Source organism: Nymphalis io, chromosome 5, assembly GCF_905147045.1.
Source record: "Nymphalis io chromosome 5, ilAglIoxx1.1, whole genome shotgun sequence".
Lineage (NCBI taxonomy): Eukaryota > Metazoa > Arthropoda > Insecta > Lepidoptera > Nymphalidae > Nymphalis > Nymphalis io.
Window position 1 is genome coordinate 9,857,752 of NC_065892.1, and position 23,488 is coordinate 9,881,239.

General features: G+C 28.9%; 1 protein-coding gene across 1 annotated transcript in view; it reads right to left on the reverse strand.

The window, feature by feature from the left end:
* The window catches only part of LOC126768715 (uncharacterized), a 43,363-nt gene extending 20,249 nt beyond the window's left edge, over positions 1-23,114 (reverse strand). Inside the window, exon 1 of the mRNA XM_050486987.1 lies at positions 22,953-23,114. The gene's annotated coding sequence lies outside the window, so the exon portion shown is untranslated. The remainder of the gene's footprint in view (positions 1-22,952) is intronic.
* Between the last annotated feature and the right edge of the window lie 374 nt (positions 23,115-23,488).

Consider the following 23,488-nt stretch of genomic DNA (forward strand, 5'->3'; position numbering starts at 1 on the left):
GCCTTTATTAGATCGCTGTCTTGAGATAGCAATAAAGCCGCCTCTTGTAAAATTTTCTTATCTGTATTTTATTTTTAGTTTCATCGGTTTAATATAAAAAGTATTTGTACTGTATTGTAGGTAGCTTTATTCCAAACATGACAGTATATTAACGAACCAATAATGTTAACAAATATTTCCTTCAAAACAGGAAATATTTAAATTAATAAAACTAAACAAAAATTTCATAAATAAGTATAAATTAATATTTATACCAATGAAAGCTTAAATAGGTATGAACAATTCAAAATTAAGAACATCAAATAACGACTACGGCAAATAGTGTTAAAGAATGTTAGCAACATTTCTCCGTAATTTAACGATTCCTATTCACTTTAAAAGTAAACCCTTGGAACAATAAGAAGTTTTATTATTTAGAATTACATGATTAAACACCTTATTTTATTTTCCAGTTATGTAACTCCAATCTTGCTTGCGAATGTCGTGAGTCAATTGGTAATTTCTAATTGGAGCCAAGCTTCAAATAACTAAGCAACTAGTATATATATATACTGATGTACTATATATCTTTGTGGCTGAATTTTGTTTATATAGATTTTTGAGCAGCTCAACATAAGCAAGTAATTTATATCGACGGAGCGTTCATGTGCAACGAATACCGTCTTAAATTCCATACAAGGTTTTTATACATCGATGTGTGGACTCGTTAAGGCTATAAATGAAGGAAATTAACAATAATTACCAAGTAATTATAATTAATCCAAAGTAAAATTAGTTATATGGAAACATGTTATTTTTAATTTATTATGCATAATCTATCGACTAATAACTAAACACTTATTATTAATTATAATAACTTTACCCTAATATTTATATACAGCGTGATTTGCTTTTGCTGGTAAATATAAAATTTATAAGCTGTACTAGCTTAGTAATAAAAAAAAATGGAAGCAATGAAATATCATGTGAGCGTTTTTAAACAAAAATATTAAAAACAATTATATTACTAACTAATTTTTTTAAAGATAATATTTTATGTTATTACTAGTATAATCAAAACAGAGCACCACGCCGCTTCGCTTTTAAAGTATGCAAGAACAATTTAAACGACTAATTAGTGGATTTAAAAAAGAAAAACATACTTAAATTATCTTAATATAATATTATGATTATGCACCGAGAACATATTTCACATTATAATATTTGAAAGGTCTAAGCTGTTTTAATATAAATGCGTTTACTATGACAATATTATTCAAATTAATTCATTTAATTCATAGATTTTTACTTGCAAACAAAATAATCCAAAATATTGGACATTTTTTCTTCTTCATTAAAATATCATTATTAATAATTAAAAATTTTAAAAGATCAAAGCAAAAATATATATCATAATGAAATCATAAACCTTTTTTATATATTAAAGGAATAAAAAATATATTTTATATTATAAATATGAGGAGTAAAAATTATATTTCTTCTAGAAGTACAATATATTTCATAACAGCTGACGGACAAGTTTAACAATAAGAGATTCTTCAAGAAATGCAAATTATGTTTTTATTATATATAATTAACTCAAAAAACGCGGTCATGATCGCGCATCATTCATGGGTTAAGGTTAGCTCATTATGTCACGATGCAACTTAATGTGGTAATAATATAACTAAGGTTTATTGGTGTATATAAAGGAGCATCTCCTTGTTATAAAATATATACGTAAACATTATATAGTAAAACTATAATATCTGTGTCTCATTAAAATTCTTTTAAAATTTCGTTTGGAATTTAACATATGGTTCATTTAAAAGTTATTATACTCTTCTGGGAAGATGTTTTGAATTTTTAATTATACTTCCATTTTCAAAATTTCTTTTCAAATCGAACGTAGAGATATAAACATTTTACCAAACAAAGAAAGTCTTCATTGTTATTTTTATCTTAAACGCAGACGGACAAGTGATGACCACCAGATAGTAAGTGCTCAACTCCAACCAAACAACTGTCAATGAAGTGCCAAGCATGATATCTAAGATGTTACGTCCTTTGTGCCAGTAATTAAACTGGCCTATTAAATTCGGAACACATCAATACAAATTATCGATATTTAGCGATAGAATGTCTGATAAGTACATTGGTCATAAATTGCACATAATGAAAATACACAAGTAATGAAAATTATAAATTATACATACATGTTAAGTACTACAACAAACAAAATAAATATTTATAAATGAAAAAAAATACCCAAAACATTTTTTGGGAACTGATATGAGCGACAATTAAAGACGTATGCATCATTTTCACATTAATTAAACCATATAATTGTATTTAATGTTTCTGTCTATTAAAAGCACCGATAAATCTTTGAGCGAACATTATAAAGATAATTGTTCAAGTGTTGTGCAACTGATTTCTGCAACCTTTAAAGAATATATCATATAAGTAAAGTAAAAAACAATATCAACTATAAAATGGTTTTCAAATCATATTCACATTATAAAGAGGACAGTTGTTTAACTTGATATATTTACTGTACGAGTACATATAACGAGTATTAATTGCCGCATGTTTTCTTGCCGTCTTAAAAAATGGATATCGTAAGCGTCAAAAGATTTATTTTTGTTGAGCTCCAAAAGCATATCACATAAATGACATCAGCAGTTAGCGCCAAAACAACCAATATGGAAACGCCGATCCACCAGCAAAAAGGCTCAGGAAGGCAGTACACTCAGGAAAGGCTAGCACTTGACAAATTTGTAATTAAAATATAATAATTTATCCCGACACAAATCGTTTCTCATGACTCCTTCACATTTCATCCATTACGTTTATAAAGAACACAATGAAAATATATACTGTATTCAAGCTCTCTTACAATTTCTTTGCAAACGTATAGTATTATATAGTATATATATATATATATTTAGTTAGTTAGTAGTATATATATATATATATATATATATATATATATAGGTTTATAGGTTAGGTATATAGATTTAAGATACACTTTTGTATGAAACACTAATTAATTGTCAGTCATTTATATCGTCTTTCTCAAGCCCTTAAGACTGTTCGGAGATAATTTCTTAGCTATAAGCATTATGTTTCTTTAATAGTTTTTTTTACAATTTGTTATGTACAATGAAGTGATTTTATTATAAATATTATTTTGATACTTCTGCGAAACGCTGTCGCTATATACCACATTACACTAGTAATGTTACAAAAAGTTAACTACTGTATATAAACATTACATGGTAAAGGATTAATGATAAAGCAATAAGTTTTTTAGTCCGATATTAATATTAAATAAATCCTACTATCAATGTTAATACAATGATATAATCTTGAATTTAATAGGTTGTTTTACCAGATAAGTGTAAGAACATTAATGAATGCTTTGCACGAAGGTGGGTTATAGGAGTAGTTCATTAATATTTATATCAATCATAACATACATAAAAAAATATTTATTATAAAATGTTAATTTGTCAACCTTAGTAGGTCAGATAATATTACATTTTTTTTTTAATTTAACCGAACACGAATTGTTCCTCGTAAATCCATCACATTTATCTATTACATTTTTTTTATAGAATAGGAAGGTGGACGAGCATATGGGCCACCTGATGGTAAGTGGTCACCAAACGCCCTTAGACATTGGCATTGTAAGAAATGTCAACCATCGCTTATAGCCAATGCGCCAACAACCTTGGGAACTAAGATTTTATGTCCCTTGTGCCTGTAATTACACTGGCTCACTCGCCCTTCAAACCGGAACACAACAATATCAAGTATTGCTGTTTTGCGGTAGAATATCTGATGAGTGGGTGGTACCTACCCAGACGAGCTTGCACAAAGCCCTACCACCTGTAATTTATTTTTAGCATAGATTACACGTTGTATTCTAAAAATCTTATTATAGGTATAATATATCCTTACACAGTTACCGTCTTATTTATGTTATTAGTCTAGATAACCCGTTTGCAAAGCTTATGTATGGTAATTAATTAATATAACTTGCATCTTATTTTTTAAGATAACCAAAATTAATTCATTCTTATTCTCTAGAATATACTAAATGAGTCATATAGTCTTCAGTGGAAAAAAGACCGTTATCAAATAATTATTATAAAAAAATAAAAATCAATTTACATCCATTTAGCATTAAGATAAGGCTACTTATATTCTATTCACAAATACGTATTTGAGATATATATGAGATAGATATTTATATAATATAGAACTTTGATGTTTTCAAAGATATTATGTGTCTTACGGTCACGACGCACAAATATAATTTATAGGTTAATATTGAGGAAACTGTTACTTTGACAGTTTAGCGATAGATACTATTGTTCTCCGACCAGGACGAAAGTAAGCGAGTATTACAGGCGCTCCTATTTCCGTAACAATGAAATGTAACGAATATGATAAACTGTGATAACTGATTACGTAACGTTAATTGCTTAATAGTTCGTAATAAATGAAAACGGTCGCGTTAAAAGCAGTTGTTATTTAACACTTTATGACACGTACGAGAATTAATAAGCATTGCAGATACAGTTATGTCAAAGGAGAACTATGTACAATATTAATTATAATCCCTTGAAGATAATTATTAAAATATACCTGAGAAGTAATAGTTAAAAATAAATATATAAAAGAAAAATATCATAGGAAGGGATCTACAGTTGTACAAATGCCAAATTACAATATGTTCAATGTATAAAAACAAGAAGAATATTTTGACTTCTTAAAAAATAATGCCGAATGACGGCAGAAATTTATTGATATTTTTTTAATTATTTATTGATATTTTTAAATTATTACCGAAAATAGTGATAAACATAATTTTTAAAACATGATGGACAATATTATGAGATGTAACCACCAATCCTAACATCCATTGGAAATGGTAGATAGAGAAACAAGTTTTTGCAAATTTCTGTTACTTTCAATGAAATCGTTGATAATACGATAATAACTAAGAGAAGTAAAAAAATATTTTCGTATATATTTTCAGAATTACTTAGATATAAATTCATAAGAAGTTTCCACAGCTATTTGATCAAAATCACGCATGTATAATTAAAATTATATAATTGTTACCAGTTTTTGCCTCAAGCAAGGCAATGTTTTGTCTGTTTGTATTATGCTGTTAATTAGTTGAAAAACGAGGAAGTCGCGGGTACGTGACGAACATCCTTTTAAAAACTTCTAGGAAAAAATTTAATGAGTTTTTTATATTTCCTTTGTATCTTTACTTCATGCCTCATTAGAGTGAGACATAATAGTGGAATTATCAAAGCTAGTCCCACATGAAATAAAAAATAAAAACGTATTTTATATAATTGAAAACAAAAATATAGGTACCATCGACAATTGTGAAATCGGTTTTCTGAATAGCACTAGCTAAAACCTTCTCCGAAACACATTGCTAAAAATTGCAGCCTCATTTTATATGTAAGTCATTTACATATATGTGTTTATATTGCAGCCCTCACTGGAATCCTCGGCGGAATGGGATTAGTATCCTGCCTGTTACACACGAGACAAGAGATCGATCTCCTATAAGGTGAGCCTTTTCTACAACTAAGTTCACCCGAGGATCGAAAAACTGTTGTAGGCAAGCGATTCTTTGTTTTTTTTTTATTGTTTGTTTTTTTTATGCTCTAAAACAGCTTTACAATTTGATACATTTAAGTTGTAAAAATAAGTCATACGTTTTCAAGTCATTCGAATGCTAATTTATTGTCATATTTATTTAGGGTTCAAGAAGTTCGTTGTTTTTTTGCGCTTTTATTATTTTTCATAACCGGCATCTTGTATGTCATCATTCATTTCCATACGACATCCAAATTTATTTTTCAAAGCATGTTTCACGCTTATTTAACCTCTTTCAAAACAGTGGGTTAAAAAGAATTAACCACAAACTGTATTGGCAATTATCATTAAACAACCACATAAATTATTAGATAACCGCAAACGGCTCAATAAATTTTTGAAAATTATTGCTCATATATACAAAATACTGTTTTATTAATAAAGAGTTCGCTTTAAAAATTATTTCAATAAGAATCATATTTATGTATAACTAATGGCCAGCCGGTTGCAATTTTATAATAATTCCGATGAATAGGCAATGTGTGTCGTATTATTAAAGAAATATTGACTCACGTGCTAGCGGTAGTCATAAGATAAAAAGGCAAGTCTCGAGGCTCTTACCCAGACAGGCCTCGGCTCTTTCAGGTAGAGCCTACAAACATGCAAAAAACTCAACTCTACTAAGTTTCTACTCAATCAAACATATGACAGTCAAACATTTTTCCATTTACTATTGGGTTGATTTTATGTTTTATTATTTTATTTTATGAATGTAACTTATTGTTTATTTTAGAATTGTATATTTTCTTGCACAAATACAATATGATATGATTAACGAAGTTTTTGTTTGTTTGTTTACCGTATGATGAAATTCTATGGTGTCCGTATCCGTAACAGCCTGTGAATGTCCCACTGCTGGGCTAAAGGCCTCCTCTCCTCTTTTTGAGGAGAAGGTTCTATGGTGTGCATCCCTTGAATAGTACATAAGCTAATTACTATACGTATATATATATTTTAAAGTTTTACTAAAATATAAAAATGCAAAATTTATTTCATGACTTATTTTTCTTCCGTTAAGTGATTCGTTATTCTAATTTGCTTAAAGTTATTCAAACATATTTCAATAAAAAGTATTAAAAATAATCAAATTCCACCAATATCAAACCGTTTAAATCCAGATATGTTTACTTTTTAATTGCTTATAAGGTCTATTCCCATTAATACCTTAAATTAATACTACCGTTTAATATATTAAAGGTAAATGTTCTTTTAACATGCAAATTATGAGCCGGTTATACGCATCAGTGCAGCAGTGCCGAGTCAAGGTCACTTCTTGCTACACGAAATATTAATACGATAGAAAAAAATATCATTTTAAGAAGCATATATAATACGAGTACAATGTTGTATGTTGAAAATTACATATATTAATACGTATCTTATATGTTAATGTTATTATGAAAATCATCATAATTTGCTTACATTTCTTAATAAAAAACTAAATCCAGTGAATTCGTTCCCACTATTAACACGAGCTTTATGTTTAATTTGAGGGGTAAATAGTTACTTTATAAATGTTTTATTTGTATTGCCATTTACAATTATTGTTTATTTTTAAATCTCAGAGTAACCTTGAATTTAGGCAACTACATATATAGTTTTGATGTTTTTAATAATTTCTCATTAATAAGTAACATATATGAAAATAATTTCTTTATTAGGAAACTATGTACAGCCATTTTTATAATATATAAAATTAAAATAAAAAATATATATGATAATTACTAAAATCGGTTCCATGAAAATTTTTTTGGGTATATAATATGTTAGAGATAGCAGAACCAACCTCGCTACAAGATAAATTTTTATTTATTAATTCCACACATCGGAGCCGTGATGACTTTCGTCATTACTTTGATGTGAGAGATATTTGACAGCCGTACATTTCCACTTATAAAATCGAACTTAATATGCTGATTTCGGATGTCTCCGAATAAAATTAACTTCGTTATTTCAGTTACACAACTATTCGGTAATGGAGGTCATAAGTTACGTGAACTGTACACGATTGTTTGTTATTACCTAAAGCCAAAACACGACCGAGAAGCACGTGCAAAACCTAATTACAGCCTGCCGCTTCATCGCTCTTTACAAGCTTTAATAAACTTAAAATTATTCTGACGATACTTTAACGATAAACGTTTCTATAATAAACACTTAATAACAATTTACGCTCGCTTAATAACCGATTATAAGATTTAATGCTATCTATTCAAACAGGTCAAAAGTCGTACATGCATTGAGTAATTCAATAATAGGCCCAGTTACACATTTTGTAATAATTTACAGTCGCTAGGAAACTATTTGTACTAAATTGCGTTACAGGCCGCAACTCATCCTAAACTTATCATGACAATCTTGAGAACCGAGGCGGCTTACGAAACCGTTAAATATATGAGATTATAGTAAGGGTTTCAGCGCCATTCGCACGAGCCGGTTTATTAACGATCATCATAAATCTTTGAAGAAAGCTGATTTTTTTTGTGGAAATATCTTATACGAACGAAACATTACTTTTGTATTCAGCGAGAGTGTATCGGATTCAGCGCGCGTTCATCCGTCATTTTGTCATTATGTAATGCATTGACGTTAGCTGTTACGATCTTTTGACCTCAAATAGCAAGTCTTTGTCTCCAAAGATATTAGACTTATAGATAACGGATAAAATATCATTTTAATATAAAGAAAATGGTATATTAAGATATACAATAAAAGTAAAATAGTAGTGGTCGGTAGAGAACATGTTTATTTTTATGAAATAAATCCTGTAGGTCGAGTAATCGATAAGTAGAAAAAAAAAACATTCTAATCGCAAACAATCTTTTATTTGTTTTTAATTTATATACCTGGAAAGTCTGTATTTATTCTGGACCTGTTCTATATTAACAACTCTTAAACTCTTAAAATGAATGGGCAGCTAAAGATAATTCAATATCATATACAATTTGTACGCAAACACTCAACACAATAGAATAGCTATGAATACTAAAATTTATTTTATTTTCAAATTTTCATCACGTAATTTCATAACTTTAAAATTATAAGTGGTTAATTTTAGTAATGTAAGCGACATTTAATTCGTAATATATAGTATGCATAGAAAAACATTAAGGTTAGGTTATTTATACATATAAATCGTATTCACTTTGAGCAATTTTGCGTGTCTTCTTCCAATTAGCATATAATGGGTACTCGCGCTCTGTGCAATACAAGAATTAGAACAAGTCGTTACATGGTTAAGTAATGTAGTGTTATCCACTTGTAACTATCGGAACACTTAATGTATAACGTGTCATGTACGTTTTTGAGGGTGACTGGTCGCGGGAAACCAGTAAAATGTTTATATAATGCAATTAATTACTAAAATTCTTGGTAAAATGTTATAGGTAAGTACGTATTTTAATAGTATGTAATGACTTGTGATCATTTTTGTCAGGGATATTTTTAGACTATTACTTACTATTTGTCTTACAATTACACAATAACTTGTCCTTTTCATTCGAATGTCAAATTATTTATGACAGAAAGAGATAAATTGATACGCTCTACTATATACAAGGTTTATTAGTAAGGCCTGTAATCTGAACGTATTAATAGTTTGTTTGTCAAATCGAAATGATAATAATCATAAAATTATCTGAAGCTCTCTTGTATAATTTATTTTAATACATATTTATTTAGTAAAAAGTTATTACTCAAAATAAATTATATATTATTTACTCATTTCTTTTTCTTTCATTACGTTTAGTCGACAGATGAGCATCGTTATTAACGCTGACGCAGGTCAGCCTGACTCCTGCTTCGAGAAAATAAAATAATACGATGATATAATTTTCAACTATTCCACATTCTCAATAAATCACAAGTCTTGCGCTGTTTTATGTTGTTGTAACAACCATTTTTGGTGAGCAATAAATATTTTGTAAGAACATGAATGAATTGACACAATATAAATATAGGGTTATCATTTAGTATACCAATAATCGTCATAAAATAAAAAAAATTACAACAATTCAGGTAAAAGATCGAGCTTGTTTCTTGCTTTTAAATATTAATCAGAAAGAAGACACAAGCAATGCTACAATGCAATAATAAATTACATATGTGTATCTATCGCATAGTTTTAAACATACTATATTTTAACAATAGGCATTAACCTATTTTTATAATGTTAATGCGCTACCAACCAATAGATCTACAGTTGTCGTTGTTATGTCACTTGTGTTTATAATTACAGCGGCTCTCTTACATTGAATGCATACACATACATACTTTTTAAACTTGTCATATAAAACTATCAAATGAAAAGGTTGAAATTAATCATAACAAGTGCTAGCGTGAAAATATGCCTATGTTTTTTACTTTTTAATCGACTCATTGGGCTTCATTAAGACGAGAAACAAACAGATGATCGTTGCATAATTGCGTGTATTCTTACATCCTGAATGCATTTGCAACACGATTCTGAGATCGCTATCTATTAAAGTTTTCCATGTAACTTAGTCACGAAATACTTTTAGATATAAAGCTATATTCGTACTCATAGAAAAATAAAATCAATTTACATTTTATTTTTGTGTTCTAAAATTTTATTCTCTAATGATAAATACCTGTGTTTCGTTATACGTATACTTAATCTTAATATTTGTTATACAATTACAAAATCTTAAGATCTTAAGGAGCTATAATTTATGGTGATTTTAATATTATAATAATATAAATTTATTGGTCTGTTTCTTACTCAACCGGCGGCTAAATGGAAACGAATGAAATTTTGCTCACTTATTATAGTTTACAGCGATTTGCAACACAACTTTTATTCAATTAATTATTAGGTTATTTGTAACGAATATCATAAAAGCAATATATTCCACTAAGTATAGATAATTAAATTTACTGTGAGTAAATAATAAATTCAAAAATAAAAATCTTTTTGCTATTATAAACTTATCGCTACCAAGTAAAGACGTTATATCACAGGATTCTGAATCAATATCTTTTGAATTGCCATATTACAAGTTATGGCCATGTTCACGATAATTCATATTAATATATACATAGCTATACAATATCATTGTTTACACTTAAATTTGAACTCATGCAAGGATAACTGTACAAAATACATTTTTAGTTGCGATTACTTTGTATTTTTTTAGGATTTTTTTTAGGATTTCATAACACCATTATTTAGATAAAGAACAATTTTATTCACATTTCTACCAACAATTTATTGAAGGTATATTTTTTGTCTTAAAGTATTTTTTTGCTGTCGTTACAAATATCTTAACGAAAAATTAACTCTAGTACATTATATTGGTTGAATTAATTAAAATGTTAATTTAATTAAATTTGCTAAAAATAATCTTAATGTTTCGCAAAGTAGTGCCTTCGCAATCACGTCTATATTTATTATAGTAACTGACCTTTACACCTAAGATTATAAACGGATCAATTTGATGAGGTTAAACTAGATGTTAATAAATGCAAATACAAAATAGTAGATCTATTTTTTGACCTCCATACAAAAGTTTTACAAAGACGATATCAAATGTTTTTCCAGTTTTGTTGGACGTTAAACATTTGATATTGAACTGAAGGTCAATTCATTCGATGTCCGATGACATCTTCTATCTCACGTTTTTAAATAAAAGAACGTTTAGCTGTTTCATAAAATGAATGTTTTCTATCGCATGGGAAGACTTCTCAAAGTTCGTGTTGAAATTAAATTAAGTAGAAGTTTTATAATTGGATGAAGCAATACTCCAGCTTGGAAAACATAAACAACATTTAAGTTAAAATCTATATACCGCTTACTCGCATCTCAAGCTGTTTATTGGAGTAATCTTAATATTAAGAAATTGACAAATGATAAGTTAATTATATGATTTATAGTAGTATGCGAATTAAATAGGGCTGTCGACGATTATAAAAATATATGTATTGTTTTAATGTTTTTTTTTTTTTTTTATATCGCCGGGAGGGCAAATGACTCTACTCCACCTGATGGTAAGTGGTAGTAGAGTCCAAACGCGACGACGGCCAGTACAGACGGGAAAAACGTTCTGCACTAGCCGCCTTCGCCTTGCCGGCCCGCAAGATGCCTCTTCACGCCTCGTTTGAAGGAACCCGGGTTGTAAGAGGAGGGGAATACGTGAGCTGGTAAGGAATTCCATTTTTTGGAAGTGCGACAAAGAAAGGAGTTGCCAAATTTCTTTGTTCGCGATGGAATTGATGTCACAGTTAGGCGGTGACATCGAGAACCAGCTCGCGTGGACTTAAGAAGGAAGGGGGAAGCAGGAATTAGAGAGAATAATTCCTCAGAGCACTCGCCGTGATACAGTCGATAGAAAGCGCTCAGTGCTGCTATCTCACGACGCAATTGTAAAGGTTCAAGGGTGTTTGTGACCTTTACGTCACCAATAATGCGTACGGCACGTCGCTGCAACCGGTCCAAGGCCTCAAGTAGGTACTTAGCGGAGCCATCCCAAAGGTGCGAGCAATATTCCACGCAAGACCGTACCTGTGTTTTGTACAGCAGGCACAGTTGTTGTGGCGTGAAAAAGCGCCGCACCTTGTTCAGAACTCCGAGTTTCCGTGAAGCTGTTTTTATAACAGCCTCGATGTAATCCAAATAATAATGTGCCGCAGAAAACGCATGAAGAATATTTTCAATCCAGGTTTGGTGTATATTTTAGTTTTTTTTTTTTTTAATTTAAATTTTGTTGCAACATTATAAAGTACTAGTAAAACCTAGATATTGACCTGCTATTGTGTTTAATATATATATACCTTTTTTCATTATGATTGATTGGTGATGTTAAGTAGAGCTGCAGCGCTATCCACTGATACAACAAAATAAACAGTATGAAAATCTTCTTCATGAATAATACATAATAATAATTACATTCATGACATTGTTAAATTTAATTTTTTTTTTATTTAATTTAATTTGATTTAATTTAAAATACTTTAAAGTGACTGGTTTGTTTGAATTTGAATTGATTTGATTTAATTTAAATTTATTTTATTTGGTATTATGATTTAATTCGAATTAATTTAATTTATAATATGTAAAATCTGTAAAATATTATTATTGTAATTTTTGTGTTTTTATTATTTATTGTCTTGTATATTTGATCCTTGTTTGGTCGAAATAAATTTCAAATAAGTCAAATACACTCACGAATATTATTCCATTCATATTTACATGTATGAGTGTGAGATGAGCACCGAGAATGTTACCTGATTACGTTATTAAAAAGTATGGAATGACAACCCTAGATGCAATTATTAAATTGAATCAGCGATTGCCTAAAAATATTATTTCTCGAAGAAAATCTATAATATCACCGCAATGTCAACAAAGCTTATAGAATGGGGTCATGGGCTTCATTACCATTACTATACTTGTGACTAGTCTTGACAAAAGCAGTAATATATTCAATTTATGATAAATATAGTGAATCGTAAATCATTATACATCGTGATGTAATTGTTTAAAGTAATAAATATCTACAATAACATAAAAGCCATTTCTAGATATTGGAATTATTAATAAATAGTTAATTTTAATGATTTATCTATTAAATTGTTCAATATCTTCGACAGCAAATTTTGTTTTTACTCGGAAAGTTCTATCAATAATGGAAAACTGATTTTTTAAATACAGTTGAAATATTTAACGGTTAGATTAGTTTATTTTTTTATTAAATGGTTTTAACGAAATATAATAGACTAGTTCTGTAGATAAGTATTTTTACTGTCATCTCAAGTAATTTAAATATCAAATTATTAAAGCGCTTGAACAGCTACATAACTGCTTTATTCCAAGTAAGTTTGCAAATGAAATAATAGTTTACACTTCAGTTATATAATTATTCACAATATAAATAGTAAAGTAAAATATTCTGAAGTCACGTTTATAATTTAAGCGCTAACTAACGAGAATTTTCACTGCAAGGATAATGAGAGTGGACACATTCATTTGAATAGCTAAAGATTTACCAGACTATTATATAACTGTCTCATTCGTATCTTCATTTCGCTTCCTTATTCAAGTCGAACATCAGAACACTGTTAGCGAGTAACATAATCTGCTTTCCTTAAACCAGATAACAGTGAAAGCTTTCCAATAAACACTATAAAAGGCAAGTTAAAGACAGATATAAAACGTGAGATACTTTCAGAACAATAGTCTCCTTAAAGATTACCATATCTGGATTATTTGTAACGTGAGAACGTACTAAATATCCTTTAACAGAGTTATTAAATTTAAAAGCATAACCATAAAACATAACTTTATTATTTATTATAGTACAAGTTAATATATCAAGTGCCAATGATAATAAAAAATAGTCCTGTTCTAATAGAGTTATAACATTTTCACCTTCATTTCATGAAAAGCTTCAAGCTAAGTAATTAAATATATATTTTCTGAAAATTGGTTGGCATACGGGCAAATAGACCATCTGATATGGTCCTAATCAATTAGCTATTGTGTTCCAAATACATCTAAGCACACGTTCCGATAAAACTTTGAACAAGTGGCGCAGAGTTCTGGTACGAAAGTGGTTAATCAAGTGTAATTACATGAACAAGGAATATACAAGATCCTGCTGATCGAACTGACACTAGTTCATAGATATTTAGCTTAAATTTTAATGTTTTAGGCAGGCGGACGGGCAACCAAGAGCAAAAAATCACCACCACTCATAGACATTGACGATGAAAGAAATATTAACTTTTCCTTACATAGCGCCTCCAAAATTGGTAACTAAGATGTTATGTATGTTATGCCTGTAGTTACACTGCATCACTCACCCTTCAAACCAGAACGCAACAATACTAAGTGTTGCTGTTTAGAATATCTGATGAGTAAGTGGTACCTATCCACATAAGCTTAAAACCCATTAAAGATTTCTGTATATTATAAAAATACTATGAGCGGAATGGACGTCTTCATACTATCGCTAGAAGTATAATACAACGAATTATACGAGCAACAATAGATATTAACTCATAAAAGAACAGAAACGAGGTTAAAAACCTTTCCATTTTAGAAGCAGAAACATATGACGTTTTTTTTATATCGTTCTGCAGGTCGTATTATATTTTTAATTAACTGATTATTAATAAGATAGATTATTTGTCTGTACATGCACCATTTCGTCGCTGAAATTTGCACTGGTGGTAAGAGAAAATATAATTATCATGTATAGGTTTCTTAATATAATTGCTTGTTAACATCAGCCCAGAAATTAAGAATCCCGCGAAGATCAGTAACAACACCTAAAGCGACCCATTGATTTATGAAGTTGAGTGGTTAAAAAAAGCATTTAAAATAATATTTTAAAGTTTTTTTATCAAATATGATATCGATAAGAAGTAAAGTCGTTTCATTTAGATTGTTAACGTAGCTAAAAGTGATGAATGGAAAACACCGGATAATGTTACTGAGCGAAGGTTGTTTTGTAATTGAATCCCCTTTCGGGTGTAACTTTACAAATTTGACACTAAACCTGCATCTGGTATTGACACGAGAATGATAAAAAAGGTCACGGGAAAAATGAACGTAACATTAATACGATATCGTTTTCCTTCGATCGTATTGAACATACGAATAAAACAACGTAACGGGGCCATGCTTTTATAAATTAGAGTTACATATAGTGTACAACTTTATATAGGTGAGTGAAGGTGTATTGTGTGTACAACAGCTAATACGTCCTTTCTAAGGCAAAGGAGTGTGAATTCCCAACCCATGTCATCTTCCTAGCTCCGGATGCTACTAAAGAAAACCCAGCAACATTTATGACTTACTCCGAGATTCAAGGTGCGTCATCTTGATTTGCACCTCACTACAAAATTCGCGAACTATAACTCTCATTAAATAAATTTAATATGAACTTGGTATAATAACAGCGTGGTACTAGATAAATAGTGGGATAAGAATGTGAACATATTTATTAAATTTATTTAATAATAATAACCACTTTATTTCAGAGCTGCTGTTGTACTTAAATGAAATTAACACGTAGTAACTAATAATGTATGTTATAAAAATTACGGAAATCTTTTTTTTAAAGATTTACAAAGTATATTCAATAAAATATGTCAGTATTTTTCAACATATACTTTAGTTTCTAAGAGATTTTTCTAAGATCTAATCGCAACTTAAAAAATAGCTTAAAAAGAATTTGACAATTCTAAGTATCATTTTTGTAAGTAGTTTCAAAAGTAGTAATGAATTTAAAATTAATTTAAAATTGACATATCTAAAAATATTTATAAACAATCGTGATTCCAACTTCTTTTATGTAATAAAAATTATCAGCGTGTTAACTTTCCTACTTCGACGTGATATGGCGTTTTTATATAACATCTTATTTACATAAAAGTAATAATTATATAGTAAGTGAATAAACTTCAGACATTGATATATAATTTCACATTTGTATATTACAGAGTTTTAGTCACTGCTTCTTAATGAATACAATATTTAACTTTTCTTATATAAAATTTCACAGATTAAGATATTATGTTTCTTGACAACTTAATCTACTACCTAACATAAAATTTAATAGCGTTTACAAATTATATTAAATATTATATACAAAAATATGAATTAAAAAAATGCTTTCAAATAAACTTTCTTTGATTTATTTTATTATACTTTTGACTGCCTCGTTGGTCTAGTGGCTTGATGTGAGGCCGCAGACACGGAGGTCCTAGGTTCAATTCCCAGGTCGGGCCAATAAAAAGTTATTGGGTTTTTCTGTCAGAAAATTCTCAGTAGCAGCCCGGAGTCTGGAAGTTGGAAGTGTGTTCACTCCCGTACCTCGGAAAGCACGTAAAGTCGTTGGCAATGCGCCTGAACTTTCTGATCGTGTCGGATTGCCGTTCCATCGGATTATGAGAGTTAAGGAAAAGAGAATGCACCTGTATTTGCGCCCACACTCGTGCGCTATAATATCTCCTGCACAGTTGTTTAATCTCCTTGAGATTGGCGGCCGTGGCCGAAAGCGGTCTGGAGGATATTATACTTTACAATAAGGTACATGTAACAAGTCAGATTTTTGGGTGTGTAGTCGTCACGTTTTGAGTTTCCAAGAGTTTTCCTTTTTTAAACAGTATCTATGTACGAGTTTGTGCATAATCACCTTTACCAGTAGATACTGATATTGTAAGAAATATAATAATTTCCCATAAAGTCAATGTGCCCTCAATCAAGGCAACTAAGACGATATGTCCCATGTGTCAGTAAGTAATTACTTATTTACCATTCAAACCGGAGTATGATAATACTGTTAATAGAATACTGATAAAATAACTGGGAAGTTGATTTTATCCAGACGGATAACACAAAGCCCTTCCACTAGTAATTTCGTAAACGTTTCTTTTAACTCACATGAAAATTAACACAAATACAAATTAAGCTCATCATGACCAAAGAATAAATCTATATGTCTGGAATTATTTAAATATAAATAAATATATTAATTTATTAGTACTTACAATTAAAATATAAGCTTTCTTTAAACAAGTAAAAGCATTTTTAACATTAGAATTAACCTTCTATTATTTAGCGCTTTATAAAAAAATTTTTTTTAACAAAATTAAATATAATATTTAAATTAATGTCATATAATCTCTAAATACAATATTAATTTACATAAAATTTATAAAAAATCATCTTCCAAAATATAACGAGGTTTTATTTTTATCCTCGTACATTAGAATACATTCGAATCTAGTCAAATTACATTGAATTTTTAAAGCATTACGTAAATTGTTTACGTGAAAATACATATTTTAATTAACTCATTATATTGTGTTAAAACTACATCAATTGTAGTTCATAATTCCATATTTAAAAATAAAACCACTTTTAATTAATTCCTAATAGATCTATTTTTTATCTTAGCAATAAAGATTGTCACGGATGTAAAGTATAACTTTGCTAAAGGTTTGTTTGTGCTGTTATGATTCACTGAAGACGTGTTTCTCATATCCTGGTTGTTCGATTTAAATCGGTCAACTCCTTTTACCGTTTATAGTACGTCAGATAATTATAAATTGTAGCTTTAAAGTGACACCTAAGATTACAATGTGCTAAATTGATTACGTACCCTTTTGAATAATCGTATTATATTAACGATAATTAATAACGTACAATGAAAATTTAATTGCTTCTAATTTTGATAAATTGTGCAAAATGTTATTGGTATGGTTTGAAATTTTATAAGCTTTTGAGATATGTTAAAAGAGTCACATATATTATTAAATAAGTAACAAAGACCTTAAATTCGTTATATAATTTTGGATATTCATTCGTAAATTTCACAAATTTAGTTGAAACTATTCACAAAACAAACTGCAAGTATTCAATCAAAATTTAACATAACTTAAGCGTTTAAAACTTGCACAAGTAAATCCGCACGCAACAAGTTGTATCATAAATGTTAAAATTCATTTAATATTTAAAATTTTTACTTCTTTACGCAAAAATGTAGTACTAAGAAACTACCGGTTAATTTATGGGCCTTGAAATTTTATACCAAGTTTATGTTAATTATTATGCATCAGCTTTGGGTTACTAATTTCTTGTATATCAAAAGAACCGACGTAAGCATCAACATTTACACTCAATATAACAAAGCATGTAATAACTAGGTGACTCAAATACGATGTTAAATATACTTGTCTCATATAATATATTTATTTAGTTAATATGTTAGTAATATCCTGGGACATTATTCACACCCGGCCATCTGATCCCAAACAGAGCTTGTACTATGGAAACTAGACAACTGATATACTACATATACTACTTTCCTTTTGTAAATACATACTTATATAGATAATTACACTCGGATTCAGGACAAGCAGACATGTTCATGCACACAAATGTCTGTCCTTGGTGGGAATCGAACCCACAACCTTCGACGTGAAAGGCAAGTATCTACCAACCACGCCAACCGGCCCGTCAATATGTTTATAAGTTAGTATATTTATATAACGTAATATATTTTTATGGCAGCATTCTCAAGGAAGACTAACTACCTGCACAGGATATTTTGTTGAACACAAATTTGTTTGCAAATAAAAAGTACATTATCTATTCACTCACTCTCGTAATCTGATGGCACGGCAAAACGGACACAACCGGAAAAACTTAAGGCGCATGACCAACAGCTTTACACGACCAATGATAAAAGACCTTTGAAAGAATTTGAAATTACGAAATTTTTAGATCTACAGTCGCCATAAAATATACACATAAAATATATTTATATTGTATAAATATATTGTATTATTATTTTGTATAAATATATTATTTAAATTTGTATAAATATATTATTGTATTATTTTTTGTATAAATATATTTATATTGTGGTCCAATTTATATTGTATGTGTATAAATTTGAGGTTTATCTTACGAAATATGTCTTTCTGATCCTATTAGGATTAAGTTACATATTTGAGTGAAAGATCAACGTAATTATAAACAACACATTTTGCTTGTTATAAAAATATAAGTCGTTTCTAGCATATCATAATTTTTTAAGCGAATTACAGCCTAATAATTTATGTATATAGGAAGATTAAATGCTTATATAAAAAAATATTTTTATTCTTATTTTAATTATGTGCTTTACATTTAAACATGTTTGATTAGTTTATTTTTTTCTCTATTAATTAAGCTATTTAATTAATATTTTATTGAAGAAAAAAATAATGAAATAACATAGTAATTTTTTTTAAATATATTTTTTTTATTATTGTAGTTCAATTTTATATGATATAGTTAATGTTTTAAATTATATTTATTTGTTATTATTATAAAAAAAAGTTTTCATTAGTTGGGGCTTACAAAATACTAATACAAATGCGCTCTTAGCTCTAACTTATATTTTGTTGACATATTAAATAAAACTATCATATAATATTCATTACAAACGTAATAGTATTATAACAAAGGTACTAAAATTTATTAAAATACATTTCATTTTTATAACTAATATACAAAACGAAATTAATTAATACTTAGTACATAGTGCTGATAGATACATTGATTGCTCTTAATAGTATCATCATTGGATAAAACTACTGAATACTAGATTGTCAGATCTCGATTTAAAATTTAAATAAAAATTTATGATGATTTAATCAAGATGCTAATAATGATTATTACAAGGTCAGGTGATGGTTCGGAATTTATGTAATCATCTAGACACGTGTGTTTAAACTCAGTGAGTGACCCTAATGATATAACACGAGATTACCTATAAATGTTTTTCAATGGATAAACAATGCTGTCTTCTTCTTTCAAATGTCAAGTGACAATGACAAAAAGAGAAAATCAGTATTTAACTAAGCAGTAGTAAAGAACGTCTTTAAGTAAGGCCACGATACGTGATAAAAACTATATATAATGTATATTGTATAATAAGCATCTTATTTCCTAATTTTTTTATACATGGCCACCAGAGTTTCGATACCATTATATTAAGAGATAACAATCTGACGTTAACTATTTTCGTTAAAATAATTAATATATAAGTTTTTATTCGCCTTAAAATTTGATCTAAGCGTATTGAGGAGTTAACTTATGCATTTATTTACTTTATATATAATAAGGAATATAAATACATAAAAAATACAAATATACTAGTTTAGTTTAGTATTTAAATGTACCTTGAATTACTGGAGAACACACATCCAACAGAATAGTGTTGATAACATTAATGACTTGCTTTGTGACGTAATTATTGAATTTACGTTGAAAATTTGAGTGTCAATCAAAGCTACAATTCATCTTGACCTATATTATATACATGTAATATTTTAGTTGGTTCACAACGGCTGCCTTAGATTGAAGCGCAGAAAGAATAGTTTCAAAATCACTTTAAAACATATTCATCTAAATGTTGCTGAAAATTGTTAAGCAACGTATTATGTGTACTATTATGTAAAATAACATTTTAATATATAAACACAAAAATCATACGAGCATTATTAACACACGTTTGGGTAACGTTATAACAAAACGTTGAAAAGTCATTTCGTTTCAGAAAATAAATAATACACCAGGTTCATAAAAGTATAAAAATGCTAATATAGTATTTCTGAGTTTTTTGGCTTTTTATGGAATTGTTTTCGGAAATGACGACTTTTAAAATAAACTCTCGATCCTTATATAATAACCTGAAGGGCGGTTTAACTTGCTTACATAAATAATTGCGATCGTCAAAGATCTACATTCACTCAAGTAAACATATCATAAAATAATATAGAAATAATAATAATGTCCTGGGACATTATTCACACACAGCCATCTGATTCCAAATTAAGCAGAGCTTGTGCTATGGAAACCAGACAACTGATATACTACATATTCTACTTTTCTATTGTAAATACATACTGATATAAATAATTACACCCAGACTCAAGATAAACAGACATGTTCATGCACACCAATGTCTGTTCTGGGTCGGAATCGAACCCGCAACCTTCGGCGTGAAAGGCAAGTACCTACCAACCACATCAACGGACTCGTCAAAAAATGCGTAACATCAAAAGTCACAAATAGTAGTAGCCTTGGCAATATTTATATATAATGCTTAAACAATTATTAATTCATCAATTAATTAGCATTGGCCTTGATTTCCTTTATAACAGTGGGTAATTCGAATTAAGATAATATGTTAAAATGTGTTCATAATTTATAATAAAATAACACGCATTATCTCTCCTTTCTAGAATTGAATTATTACGATGTTGTATAATTCTAAGAAAATTAGGACGAAGTGTATACTACAATTTCAACTCTTAGGTACTGTTTATTTTCCTGATATAATGAAATCCAAATAGTGGAACTGACTGATTTCCTTAATTAAGCCATATTATAATTTTATTGATAGTCGCCATTTAATTTAAAATTGCAAAAGGTTACTTGACAACCAACTATTGTCAACCAATTATTGTCGGGAGGCAACATTCTCAACCAAAGTTAGCTTTACATTCAATTCAATTTTATAACATTAGGACATTGAGACAATGCAAATGAATATTTAAATTTTAGGATTTAAGTCGCATCACTTATGCTAAGTATAGCTAAAAAACTTTGGAAGTCACAGTCACAGTCACAGAAGTTTTTATGCCAATCAAATTGAATATTTTCTTAATTATTGTAAGACATAATAAATATAGATTCATTCAAAATAAAGTTGTATTATTTATATTTGTCGTAGTAGTTTAATAGCTACTTGACAATGGCATTAGAAAAATTATTTTGTACCACCTTCCACTAACGTAATTAAAATTTTAATTATTCAATCACAATTCAAACGTAATTCATAGATAATTCACATGTGTTCTAAATTCCGGCAGAATTAAGATTTCTTACTAAAAACATAATTGTAGTAAAACGTAAAATCATCGTATAAATATTTTTGTATAATTACATACGCTAGGTAAATAACAACGAGTTTATTGCTAAACTTACGTGCTTAAAATTATAATCACATTTATATGAATTAAATTCAAATCACATAAGATATATTATGCTTTATGTAATACATGGTTGAGAAAACATTATTTACATAGCAATTATTTCATTGAATTTGCTTTTTATTACTTTTAGCAAATTGTAGCAATTATTATCTCTAATAAAAATGTAAAGAAATCATGCTAATTAATTAAGTAATATATAAATTAATTTTAATGCTTTAACTGAAGTCAAAAAATAAACTTTATATGAAAAAAATAGTTAAAATTAAATTAACTTATCGTGTTTAATATATTATTTTAGCTAGTGTTATATTTTTAAAACTCTATCATTGTATAAAAGATAAAGAAATACAAACTATTTATAATGTTTATTATTTCTACGCACGTCATACATTGCTGTTTTAATTCATTAATCCACTTCCACCGTCGCAATTGATTTAATTGTCAAATACATCGTACGTTTAGTATTCGGTTTAACATCATCAATTTTGTAACGTATTGTACTTTCGGTTATAAATATTCGTCATGGGCAACGATTTTGCATTCCTTTATGCAGAGAAAGCTTATTATCTACTCATAATTCGGCCTTGCGTAATTTTTAATTCATTAACGTTTCAGATGGAAACATCTCTATTCATAACATATTGCGTTAACAATTGCGTTCTTCAAAAAAAAACCATATATTTAAGATAATTTACAACAAACAACGATCACGGATAAAATTTAATAAGCACGATATATATAGTAATGAATAAATAAACGCAACGCACCCCTCAGTCTCGATCAGTGACGGTTTCACGAACAAGTAATGTTATCCTCAAAGCACTCGTAATTTATCGAACACTAAAGTCACCAAACGCAAACGGTTAGCGGATGCGCCTTCCCCGACGCGCGGACATCAACTGTTCCTCCGTGCCGCACGCGTACCTTCAAGCGTCGTGATAACCGATAACTCCATGGATAAGCTTGCTATATAAAAAAATATATATTTGCGAAACATTGAAATACGACGCTTGAAACTATTCCTTTATACTCTTACAACATCGATGACTTATTATGAATGGACGCTTCACGCTTCGGTGGATCTTCTGTGAACTCCGTGTGAATTGGATATTTGGCTTAGTAGAACGACCTTTCTACCAAAGATGTATTTATTATTCCAATATTGATATGTATCATTAACTCTATAAAACAGTATCTGTTTTTGATTAGTGTTTTTTTCGAACTAACGTTTCCTAATCGCAATTTACTTGAACCCCATTATGTTAATGCTAATGTACGAGTATATTCAAACCAATGCATTTAG